At 44.1% G+C, this 12,759-nt stretch overlaps 2 protein-coding genes across 2 annotated transcripts in view; one reads left to right on the top strand and one right to left on the bottom strand.

The window, feature by feature from the left end:
* Positions 1 to 4,824, top strand: part of FKBPL (FKBP prolyl isomerase like) — a 52,183-nt gene extending 47,359 nt beyond the window's left edge. Inside the window, exon 2 of the transcript XR_015747079.1 lies at positions 4,717 to 4,824. The gene's annotated coding sequence lies outside the window, so the exon portion shown is untranslated. The remainder of the gene's footprint in view (positions 1 to 4,716) is intronic.
* PRRT1 (proline rich transmembrane protein 1) overlaps positions 1 to 12,759 on the bottom strand; it is a 51,020-nt gene that overhangs the window by 22,944 nt on the left and 15,317 nt on the right. The gene's annotated exons all lie outside the window — the stretch shown is intronic.

The raw sequence follows: 12,759 nt of genomic DNA, 5'->3' as shown, positions 1-12,759 counted from the left end.
CTCAAGTTGGGATGGATGGTGATTGGGGCATGTGATGCGATGATGGGTGCAGGGGGTGGATTTGTAATTTTTACTTATTGCAAGGAAGCCCGGAACTTTCAGATTTGGGATTCCCCAGATGTGCCAGTTTACTATTCTCAATAAAAAGAACTTTGGAAAGGATGTCTGTCTCGGAGTTATTTGTTGGAATGGAGGTTTTCTGGAACGCTCAAAAGCCATGTGGTTATATTTATTCCTGTTCTATCAATATTCGGTTTCCCTGACTGATCTATTCTGCATCCAAAACACAAATGTACCCATTCAAAATAGATATTTTAAAAACCCAACTCCCGAACTCCCAAACATGAACAGCAGACTCCACAGGCGGCTTTGCAATCTGCCACACCATTCCAGCGCTCAAAATAACAGATTAAAAACAGCAACCGAGACAGATAACTGTACTAAGGTTAGCCTCAGCCCACATTTCCTTATCGGTTTAGGTTATATTTCCAAAGCAAGATCGATCAGGGTGGAACAAACAAACCTCAACGTCTGTCAAGAGAAATGCAACGTGACACCAATGCCCCGTGTTGCTTTATGACTGACCAACGGTCCAGAAACAAAGAGACCTAATTCTGTCACATTGACAACTGCAGAGAAATGGATGTTCAGTCTTCCTGGTTCTCTCCTAAGTCTGAAACCCCCACTAGAAAAAAAGTTTGCCTGCATGAAACAAAGATGGCATCAACACCAATTTCTCCTGTATATAGTTTGACATAGCAATAGCAATAGAATTCTTTATTGGCCAAGTGTGATTGGACACACAAGGAATTTGTCTCTGGTGCATAGGCTCTCAGTGTACATAAAGAAAAAATAAAATACATTTATCAAAAATCATAAGATACAACATTTAATGATAGTCATAGGTTACTAATAAGCAATCAAATCATACTAGGAAACAAATAAAACAATATAAAGTGTAAAGATACAAGCAACACAGTTATAGTCGTAAGTGGGAAGAGGTGGGTACTAGGAAGGATGAGAAGAAGGATGAGAAGTAATATAGTCTTACTAAATAGTTTGACAGTGTTGTGGGAATTAGTTGTTTAGCAGAGTGATGGCATTTGGGAAAAAACTGTCCTTGTGTCTAATTGTTCTGGTGTGCAGTGCCCTATAGTGTCGTTTTGAGGGTAGAAGTTGCAACAATTTTTGTTCGGGATGTGAGGGGTCTGTAAATATTTTCACAGCCCTCTTTTTGACTCGTGCAGTATATAGTCCTCGATGGAAGGCAGGTTGGCAGTAATTGTTTTTTCTGAAGTTCTAATTATCCACTGAAGTCTGTGTCTGTCTTGTTTGGTTGCAGAGCCAAACCAGACAGTTATAGAGGTACAGATGACAGACTCAATAATTCCTCTGTAGAACTGAATCAGCAGCTCATTGGGCAGTTTGAGCTTCCTGAATTGGTGCAGATATATAGCGCTTATATACCGCTTTATAGTGCTTTACAGCCCTCTCTAAGCCATTTTACAAAGTCAGCATATTTGCCCCCAACAATTTTGAGTCCTCATTTTACCCACCTCAGAAGGATGGACGGCTGAGACAACCTTGAGCCTGGTGGGATTTGAACTGCCAAATTGCAGGCAGCTGGCAGTCAGCAGAAGTAGCCTGCAGCACAGCACTCCAACCACTGTGCCACCGAGGCTCTAAAATCATCCCTCCAAGATAGATCAGGTCAGGAAACAGGTGACCAAGAATATAGGTTAGTCCTCGACTTACAATTGATCCCAAAATTCCTGTTGCTAAACAAGACAGCTGTTAAGTGAATTTTGCTCCATTGTACGGCCTTTCTTGCCACGGGTGACAAGTGAATCACTGCAGCTATTACGTTAGTAATAATATTCTGTAGATTATATTTTAATATTCTGTAGAATATTATATTCTGAGGGGGGCCTTCCTACAAGCACTAGACTAAAGTGTGATTAGACAGTTTGTAGAGCTGTGTATTATGCAAACGTAGCTCAAATAAAAGCTAGGGGGAAAAAAAGCTTGCAGCATAAAGTGATGTCCTGCAGGATTAAATTTTCCTTCCTGTTTTTCCTTTCCCAACTTGGTATTCCACACTGATCGAATACGGTCTTCCTCATTCTTAATACTCACCTTCTACTTTTGTGCATTTCGGCCTTCCCCAGCACTGTTGACATACACAGAAATGGGAAACAAGAATTCCGAAGGAAAAAGTACAATTTTTCCAATTGTGCAACTAGGCCCTTTTCTTGAACTGGGAGATGCATTCAGAGGCTTGAAAAATGCTTAGTAGCTAAACATCCTTATTTAAAAAAAAAAAAATCAACGTATGAAGAATATGGTAGCTAATCTGTTTTAATTGCACAATTGTTTTATTCTATATGGCTCAAATACTAGACATATATCTTTTCTTTTATGTACACTGAGAGCATTTGCACCAAGTCAAATTCCTTGTGTGTCCAATCACACTTGGCCAATAAAGAATTCTATTCTATTCTATCTATTCATATATTGGGGGGGGGGAAACAAGTGGGCTTAATTAGGCTTCCTAGCATGGACTCTGTTAATCACATGTTCCAGTAAGCCCCATTGAATTATTTCTGAGTGGGGAGGCATGTGTTGTGATTTTGGTCATACTGTATAAACTATTTCCCTTCCAGTCTGAACATAGCAAATTGATTTCTGGAGAGCAAATGAAGCATAAAAATGTCAACAACAACAAAAGGCATAGAGCTGAAACACCAATGCCACAGCCTTGGCTCGAGAGGAGACAGTCCCTTAATGCAGGGGTCCCCAACCACCAGTCCGCAGACCGGTACCGGTCCGTGGAACAAGTCCTACCGGGCCGCTGGCTTGCTGGGCGCCGCCATCTTGTTTTGATGAAAAAGTGCTTCTGGTGAGCTTTTCCGGTAGAAAGCTCACCGGAAGCACTTTTCATTTCAGCTTTTCAGCAACCGGAAAGCTCATGGCCGTGGCTCACCGAAGCATTTCATCAAAAAGATGCGGCGCCCAGCTGATGTCGGTACCGGGCCGCACCATAAAAAAGGTTGGGGATACCGGGCCATGGCGTAAAAAAGGTTGGGGATCACTGCCTTAATGTATTACATGGATGTCCCTCATCCTACCAAGAGGCACAGCCCAAGATGGCTGGAAGGTAGCTTCTCCGTGGTACCAGTGATCTGAAATTCTTGTGGTGGTGGTCTCTCTTTCCTTCAGTCAATATTATGCACGTACGCTTCCTTTCAAATCAGTCTGGATTCCTAACAAACCCAAGCTGCGGGATTTGTCTTGGCAAGATTTTTAGAAGCCCCCGCCTTCTTCTTTGTTGGAGAAAACTCCCGAGAAAAAGGATTGACAAAATATCTACACATCCTGGACAAAAAAAATGTTTCAACTCCTCCCCTCAGGACGCCACTGTAGGACATTGCATGCCAAAACAATTAGACATGGAGACGGTTCACTCTGCTGAACAAGTCATTCCCACAACGCTGAATTATGTCTAAAGATATTTACCCATTTAGTTGGACTGTATTGCTATTATCGTAAAGGTGTTTTTTTTTTTTCAGGAGGCAACTGGGCTTCCTTGTTTCTCCTTTTGAAGGCATTTCGCTTCTCATCCATGAAGCTTCTTCAGCTCTGACTGGATGGTGGGGGATGGAAGGATTTATCCTTCTTGCAGATGGCTAGTCGTTTGCATCCTTTTAAAGCAGGGGTCCCCAACCATTCATTCTTCGTGGCCCGGTAAAATAAAAATGAAATGATCCACGGACCGGTACCGGCATCAGCACGCACGACCAAGGCAAGGCGAGCCGAGCGACCGGCCAGCCAGCTGTCCCCCGCTTCTCCCCGCCACCTTCAACTCCTCCTTTGTACCTTCAATGGGCTTTTCGGGCTCTTTCTTAATCTCCTCCTGAGTAACGCAAGACTCCACCGCCATTGGGACGGCTCTTCGTTCGAAGCTGACGAAACTAAGGCGCGAGGATTCCTTCAGCACCCAAATGCCGCTTTCCAACCGACGACCAACAAGCTCACCCGGAAGCACTTTCTCAAGCACCGTTGAAACAAGATGGCGGTGCCCAAATACCGGCGGCCCAGTACAAAATGATCCACGGACCGGTACCGGTCCAGGGCCTGGTGATTGGGGATCCCTGTTTTAAAGGGTCATTGAAACTCTTGGAGGTTTATCTGTGTCTTCAGGGTCACCCCCTGGTTCCTGTAGTCTGCAATTTTTCCTCTGGAAATCCACCTGTCTGCAAGGAATGCAAATGACCAGCTCTGTCTGCAAGGAGTATAAATCCTTCCATTCCCCACTAGCCTGTCAGAGCTGAAGAAGCTTCTTGGATGAGAAGTGAAACGTCTTCAAAAGAAAAAACAAGAAAGTCCAGTTGCCTCCTGAAAAAAGCACCTTTAGAACAACCATGACCTAGATGACTGAGAATCTCTACAGAATTATTGCTATCATTCATTTCATCTTTCCTACTACCTTCTCCTATTGGTTTCTTATGATTTACATCACTTTGTCGTTTATATATGCACATCGAAAGCTTATGCACCAGAAACAAATTCCTTGAGTGTCCAATCACACTTGGCCAAATAAAGTATCCTGTTCTATTGTGGCCGGCCAAGAAAAACAAACCAATGGATCTTTGAATAAATCAACCCACAGTTCTCACTTGAGAGACAAATCACCAGGCTCAAATTATCCTATTTTAGACACGTGATGAGATGACCCAGCTCCCTGGACAAGATTCCGAGATTTAAAAAAAGATGGAAGAAAAGAGATGGTGACCAGCAACCAGCTGAATGGACTCAGTTACATGGTGTTAGCCATAAATTATGGTAAGGTTCTTAGCTGAGTGTTTCCCAGGCCAAAATAGCATGCGAGTTGAAAAGGTGGATTAATATGTTTTTATTTATGCATACCTCAAAGCACCTGGGATAATCTCACTGCCGTTACAACAGAAGCAGTTAGATGGTTAGCATTTTTAGATAATCGAATTATTATCTCTAACCCATTGCAATTCTATGGCTCCATATTATGGTGATTTTATTAATCTATATATATAAAAGTGAAATGCCACTCACACATCATCACAAAATCTCCAGAACTGTAAAGCCTACAAACTTGAAATTTGGCATGTATGTTCCTCTTGGCTTCTAGGTGCCCACTAAGAAAGAATTTTTTGAAATGACCATCAGAGCATTAGTCTTTCCTATATTATTATTAACACGCTCTGATGCTAAGGAGTTCTACTCCCCCTCCCCACCTGAAAAGAAATCTGTTCCAAATGCAAAACACAGAGAAGAGTTTCAGTTTCAGTTTTACTTTCACAGCAGCAACCAACTTTAGTACAGAACAGTTGAGCTAAGCCACACCCAGGCTCCTTGCTGTCTCCTTCTTGCTCACCCAGCAAATACTGCTTCAGTTTCCAAACAGCCCTCAACTCTCACACACTGACAGGACGCTAGCCAGATGAATACCAATGGATGCTGGTAGGCAGAGGCACTTTTCCCCCTCCTTATTTTCCTCCCCAAAAACTAAGCCCGATCACAAAGTTTCGTAGCGAAGCACGGGTATAGAACTAGTTTAATATATTATTATTTGATACAGCAATAGCACTTAGACTTATATACCACTTTATAGTGCTTTACAATCCTCTCTAAACAGTTTACAGAGCCAGCATATTGCCCCCAACAATTTGGGTCTTCATTTTACCCATCTTGGAAGGATGGAAGGCCGAGTCAACCTTGAGCCTGGTGAGATTCGAACTGCCAAATTGCAGAATTTCACATGCTGTTGTGCAAATGGAATAGACAAGAGGTGGAAAGCATAGGCAGTTAGCAAGACATCCCCAATAAAGGAGTGGTTCTGCAGGTGGTGACCACAGACCACTTCTCAGTTCCTATGCTTTCTGGTTGATGGTTTGGTCACTTTTGAATGCTGGCAGTGCTTTCACTCTAGTGGCAGCATGAGACGGAGTCTACAACCCACACAAGTGGCTCAGGTAGTGCAGCTCATCCAGGATGGCACATCAATGCGAGCTGTGGCAAGGTTTGCTGTGTCTGTCAGCGTAGTGTCCAGAACATGGAGGCGCTATCAGGAGACAGGCCAGAACATCAGGAGACGTGGAGGAGGCCATAGGTGGGCAACAACCCAGCATCAGGACCGCTACCTCCACCTTTGTGCAAGGAGGGACGGAAGGAGCACTGCCAGAGCCCTGCAAAATGACCTCCAGCGGGCCACAAATGTGCACGTGGCTGCTCAAATGGTCAGAAACAGACTCCATGAGGGTGGTATGAGGGCTCGACATCCACAGGTGGGGGTTGTGCTTACAGCCCAACACCATGTAGGACATTTGGCATTTGCCAGAGAACACCAAGATTGGCAAATTTGCCACTGGCACCCTGTGCTCTTCACAGATGAAAGCAGGTTCACACTGAGCACATGTGACAGATGTGACAGGGTCTGGAGACGCCGTGGAGAATGTTCTGCTGCCTGCAACATCCTCCAGCATGACCAGTTTGGCAGTGGGTCAGTAGTGGTGTGGGGTGGCATTTCTTTAGGGGGCCGCACAGCCCTCCATGTGCTTGCGAGAGGTAGCCTGACTGCCATTAGGTACCAAGATGAGATCCTCAGACCCCTTGTGAGACCATATGATGGTGCGGTTGGCCCTGGGTTGGCCCTAATGCAAGACAATGCTAGACCTCATGTGGCTGGAGTGTGTCAGTAGTTCCTGCATTGATATTATGGACTGGCCCGCCCGTTCCCCAGACCTGAATCCAATTGAGCACATCTGGGACATCATGTCTCGCTCCATCCACCAACGCCACGTTGCACCACAGACTGTCCAGGAGTTGGGGGATGCTTTAGTCCAGGTGTGGGAGGAGATCCCTCAGGAGACCATCCGCCACCTCATCAGGAGCATGCCCAGGCGCTGTAGGGAGGTCATACAGGCACGTGGAGGCCACATGCACTACTGAGCCTCATTTTGACTTGTTTTAAGGACATTACATCAAAGTTGGATCAGCCTGTAGTGTTTTTTTCCACTTTTGTTTTGAGTGTAACTCCAAATCCAGACCTCCATGGGTTGCTAAATTTGATTTCCATTGATAATTTTTGTGTGATTTTGTTGTCAGCACATTCAACTATGTAATGAACAAAGTATTTAATAAGAATATTTCATTCATTGAGATCTAGGATGTCTTATTTTTGTGTTCCCTTTATTTTTTTGAGCAGTGTATATTATTTATATATATGTATGCATGTATGTATGTATGTATGTGTATACCGTATGTATATGTATATTGATTGCATGACCTCCGTAGATGGCACACACTAAATAAAATAAGTAAAATGTATAGATAGCAATAGCACTTAGATTTATATACTGCTTCATAGTGCTTTGCAGCCCTACAACTCTTGCATGAAGTTTGAGAAGGCCCTCCAATGCCCTTATCTGCTTTTATTTTACTCCAATTAACAAAACAGAATTCTGTTCCGTCTTTCTGCCTTGCTGCAAAATAGGAATTTCTCCCTTCTGCCACAACCAGTTACCGCCGGCACCGTGCATCACTCGCTGCCCTTTGGTGGCAATCCAGAAGACAATCGCTCGATTGTGATAGAAGGCCCACACTTGACACAGCCTGGCCCCAATGCAGCATTCTTTCCCTGTCTGAGTTAAGTAGGCGAATGCAAAGAAACAGGGCTACATGGCTTCTTCACTCAGCTGTGTTTGGGTGTGTGTGTGTCACTATGGCATCCTCAATCGGGTCATTCAAGTCCCTATCCTTTCCTATGTGTTTTCCTATATATAGGAAAAACAGGACCATTTGATTGCTGCCATTTTCACTTACGGAATAACAAGAGACGACAAAGACCTTGGAGGTCTTCTATCTAGTACAACCCCGCCTCAGGCAGAAGACTCTACAACGGTTCATTTAGTGACCATTCAAAGTTACAACGGCGCTGGAAAAAAAAAGGGACTGAGGACCGTTGTTCCACAATTACGACCTTCGTAGCATCCCCATTGATCGTGTTGATCAACATTCCGACGCTTGGAAACTGCCTCATAGTTATGACCGTCGCTGTGTCCCAAGGTCCTGGGATCCCCTTTGGCGACCTTCTGGCAAGCAAAATCAATGGGGAAAGACAGGTTCACTTAACCGCCGGGTTACTAGCTTTATCAACTGCGGAGATTCACTTAACGGCAGTGGCAAGAAAAGTTGTAAAGTGGAGCAAAACTCCGATGCCTCACTTAACACCCAGAAATGTTGGGCTCAATTGTGGTGATAAGTGGAGAACTTACCTGTATCATTTCAGACAAAAAGTTCATATTGAAATGTAGGGTGATACTGGTTTGGGCGACCCAGCTTCTAATCCACTTTCAACCCCTGGAAAAAGAATTGCAGAGCTCTGAGGTACCCTGGAGGTCCTGTAGTCCAACCCTCTGCTCAGGCAGGAGATCTTATGACATTTTGTAGGAAGTTAGCACCCACCCCTCTCCTAGAAAAATGAAATATCCTAGGAAATATTAAAAAGACAGAATTATTTCCCCTAAAAAGAGAAGTGGAAACTCAGAAACAGAAACACACCTCAGAAGCAGAAGCTCACCCCTTTGTTAATGGGAGGGGCCATTAAGGCCTGGGCCAGAATATTTTACATAACAAAGATCTCCAGGTAGAGCTATAATAGGAATTGCCCAAAGCCCTTTTTCATTACATCATCATCCAGCAAGGCTCAACCAAGCCTGGGACTCGGGACAACCTACAGAGTTGCCCCTGCATGGCCCCATGGGAGTCTGACAGCCAATCAGAATACAAGCTCAAATTCAAATCCCAACAGAGGGGTATATAAGGGACTCTCAGCATCTCAGCCCTTCTTTCTCTCTTTTCCTTCACCTTGAAGCATGTGATCGTCCTTTTCACTTTGGAGGCTCCAAGCCATGTGGTCCTGTCCACCATTAAACCATCTTCCCAAACAGCCTCCGTGTTTCCAGTGTCTTTTTCCCCACTTGGAACTGAACCCAGAAGGATATTTTCTTCCAACCGTTTCAAGCAAACGGCTGTCCAATTTCTTCTTAAAGGCTTCCAGTGGTGGAGCACTTACGGCTTCAGGAGGCAAGCTGTTCCCGTTGGTTGCTTGATTGACTGATCCTTACTCCTACATTGCTTCTCTCCTCGATTAGTTTCCATCCATTGCTTCTTGTTCTGCCTCCAGGTGCTTTGGAGGATAGATGGACCAGGTTTTTTTACTACTGGTTCTATGGATGTGGCTTAGTGGGCTTGGTGGGCATGGCAGAGGAAGGATACTGCAAAATCCCATTCCCTCCCCAGCCCACGAACCTGCTTTCCAGCTCTGTTCTCCTGTGCAGGGCAACCAAAGAAGACCCAGCCGATCAGCTGGGACTCAGGAGGCAGAGAATAGATGGGGGTGGGGCCAGCCAGAGGTGGGATTTACCGGTTCTCCAAAGTACTCTTTCCGCTACCGGTTCTCCAGAACCTGTCAGAACCTGCTGAATACCACCTCTGAAGTGGACCCCTCTTGCTTGTGGCAGCTCCTTATACTTCATTAACTGCCTCTCCATAAATGCTGCTTCACCTCTATGGTGACAGGGGTTGTTTCCAGGGGTGGGATTCTACCAGTTCGCACCTATTCGCTAGAACCGCTTATTAACATTCAAAGCAGTTTGGAGAACTGGTTGTTAGAAGAAATTACAGGTCTAATCCTGTAAGGAAGGCAGGAAGGAGACATTCTGGTGTTGCTTACAGAAACTGCCTCTCCGTTAACCGTTACTACATGCTTGGCAGGACTAGACTTCCTGTCTCAGGAACTTCTCTGGAGTTTTTCCCCCCCTCTTTGCTGGTACTTTGCTTGTGTGGAGTGACCATTCAAAGTTACAATGGCACTGGAAAAAGTGACTGATGACCATTTTTCACACTTATGACTGTTGCAGCATCCCCACAGCCATGAGAGGCCAGGCGAGGAGATGTGTGCCTCAATGTGAGTAATATGGAGTTGGCCACACCCAGCCAATAATATGACCACCAAGCCATGTCCATCCAGTCACATGACCACCTAAGCCACACCCACAGAACCGGTTGTTAAACATTTGAATCCCACCCCTGGCTGTTTCTTGAGGTGTCCAGGTAACACTAATGCAGAGAGGTTTTATGCAGCTTTACCAACAATTGGTTCTGTCATCCATGCGCGAGGAAAGACCATTCAAAGCCTGACCATCCGTTCAATGCAGCTAAAAATGCTTGGCTGCTTCTTACTTAACTGCAGCCTGACTCCGTTCATTGTGTTTTGCCTTTAGTTTGAAGTCAGGACTCAGCACAAAAAATGAATCACTGGAACAACAGGATAAAATTAGTTAATTTGGTTCAAATCATCCTTCCGAAACGCCTTTTGCTCAAGGAAGTAAAAAGGGGGTGAGGGGAATATTGCACCAGTCCTGCTCTCATAGAAAAGAGCGCAGAGAAGAGCAACCAGGATAATTAGAGGCTAAAATATATGAAGAACGGTTACAGGAACTGGGCTTGGCTAGTCTAGTGAAGAGAAGGACCAGGGGAGACAGGATAGCAGTCTTCCAATATTTGAGGGGCTGCCACACAGAGAGGAAGGGGGTCAAGCTATTTTCCAAAGCACCTGAAGGCCAGAGAAGGAAAAATGGATGGAAACTGAACAAGGAGAGATTTAACCTGGAAATAAGGAGAAACTTTCTAACAGTGAGAACAATCAACCAATGGAACAGCTTGCCCTCAGAAGTTGTGGGAGCGCCATCACTTGAGACTTTCAAGAAGAGATTGGGCTCCCATCTGTCAGAAATGGTGTAGGGTCTCCCGCTTGGGCAGGGGGTTGGACTAGATGACCTACAAAGTCCTTTCCAACTCTGTTATTCTGTGATTCTGATTCATTCTCTCAATCTCGCCTACCTTGCAGGACTGTTGGGAAGATAAAATACCAGCGCACTGGCACATAAAAGTTAAGAAGCATACAGTCTTCAGGAGTCAACTCTTCCAATCTGTGCATAAATACAGGTAGTCCTCGACTTACAACAGTCCATTTTAGGGACCGTTTGAAGTTACAACGGCACTGAAAAAAGTGACTTATGACCATTTTTCACACTTACGACCGTTGCAGCATCCCCACGGCCACATGATCAAAATTCAGCCACTTGGCAACTGACTTGTATTGATGACAGTTGCAGTGTTCCGGGGAGGCCATGTTTGTCATGCCCTTTTGTGACCTTCTGACAGGCAAAGTCGACGAAGAAGCCGGTTTCACTTAACAACCAAGTTATTAATTTAACAACTGCAGTGATTCACTTAACAACTGAGGCAAGAGAGCTCGAGAAACGGGGCGGCACTCATGTAACCGACGCCTCACTTAGCAACAGAAATTTCAGGCTCAAAACTGTGGTCATAAGTCAAGGACTACCTGCCCAAGGCAGGTTTTCTGAAACTCTGAAAGGGAGAAAAGCTCTTCTCGTTGGCATATGGTGCGGTGATACAGAAATAGGCCTGTGGTTTCCTCTCTGCATAAGGAATCATTAAATAAATAATTCAGACGCAGCCAGGGCACAGAATTACTCCAGGACAAAGGCAGTTATGCAACCTCTTTCTCTCAGGGAGTTTGATCTCCCATGAACCTCATTTCATTTCAGCCTATTAGCACTTCCTTAATAAATAGGAGAGACAATTTGATTGTTCAGGGTTCAGGCATCAGGCTAGAAACCAGGAATTATTGGATAATCAGGGGAATTTAAAAACAACGGAAAAAATTAAAAGAACAAGGTAAAATTGTGGATTGGTGGCCATATATGCAGATAAAAACTAGGCCTAAAAAAGATATGGAGGAATTTGGAACCCCAACAATTAGACCAAATTTTAACAGGTAAAAAAGAAAAATTTATCACTAGAACATATAATTATTTACTCCAAGTAGAAATCGAGGAAGTAGTAGTTAAGGGCCCAATGATTGCTTGGGCACAAAATGTAGGTCATAGCATAGAGTTAGAAGATTGGGAGAAAATTTGGACCAAGAACTGCTAATTAACGTTATCAACAGTGTATAGTTGAATAGTTTCCATCTATTGTTTCTTGTCTTGCCTTTTGGTGCTTTGAATAGAATATGAATAGAATTCTTTTATTGGCCAAGTGTGATTGGACACACAAAGAATTTGTCTTGATGCAAAATGCTCAGTGTACATTCGTCATGAATCAAGAATCATCAGGTACAACACTTAATAATAGTCACAGGATACAATAAGCAATCAAATCATACTAGGAAACAGTCCATATAAATCGTAAGGATACAAGCGACAAAGTTACAGTCATACAATCATAAGTGGGAGGGGATGGGTGATAAGGAGTGATGAGAAGATTAATAGTAACAGTAATGTAGACTTTATAAATAGTTGGACAGTGCTGAGGGAATTATTTGTTTAGCAGAGTGATGGCGTTCAGAAGAAAACTGTTCTTGTGTCTAGTTGCTGGTGTGCAGTGCTCTATAGTGTCGTTTTGAGGTAAGGAGTTGAAACAGTTTATGTTCAGGATGTTGACCCCGTCTTCTTTGTGGCAGGCCCTCAAATACTGGAATACTGCTATCATGTCACCCCTAATTCTTCTTTTCTCTAGACAAGCCAAACTCAAATCCTACAGCTGTTCTTCATATGTTTTAGTCTCCCAGGCCTTTAATCGTCTTAGTTGCTCTTCTTTGCTATCTTTTCCAAAGCCTCAACCTCTTTTCTGTAA

Source organism: Notechis scutatus, chromosome 2 (genome assembly GCF_049901735.1).
Source record: "Notechis scutatus isolate UNSWTSFEM ecotype Mainland chromosome 2, rNotScu1.2, whole genome shotgun sequence".
In the NCBI taxonomy this organism is placed as follows: domain Eukaryota; kingdom Metazoa; phylum Chordata; class Lepidosauria; order Squamata; family Elapidae; genus Notechis; species Notechis scutatus.
This window is presented reverse-complemented; position numbering and strand designations above follow the sequence as displayed.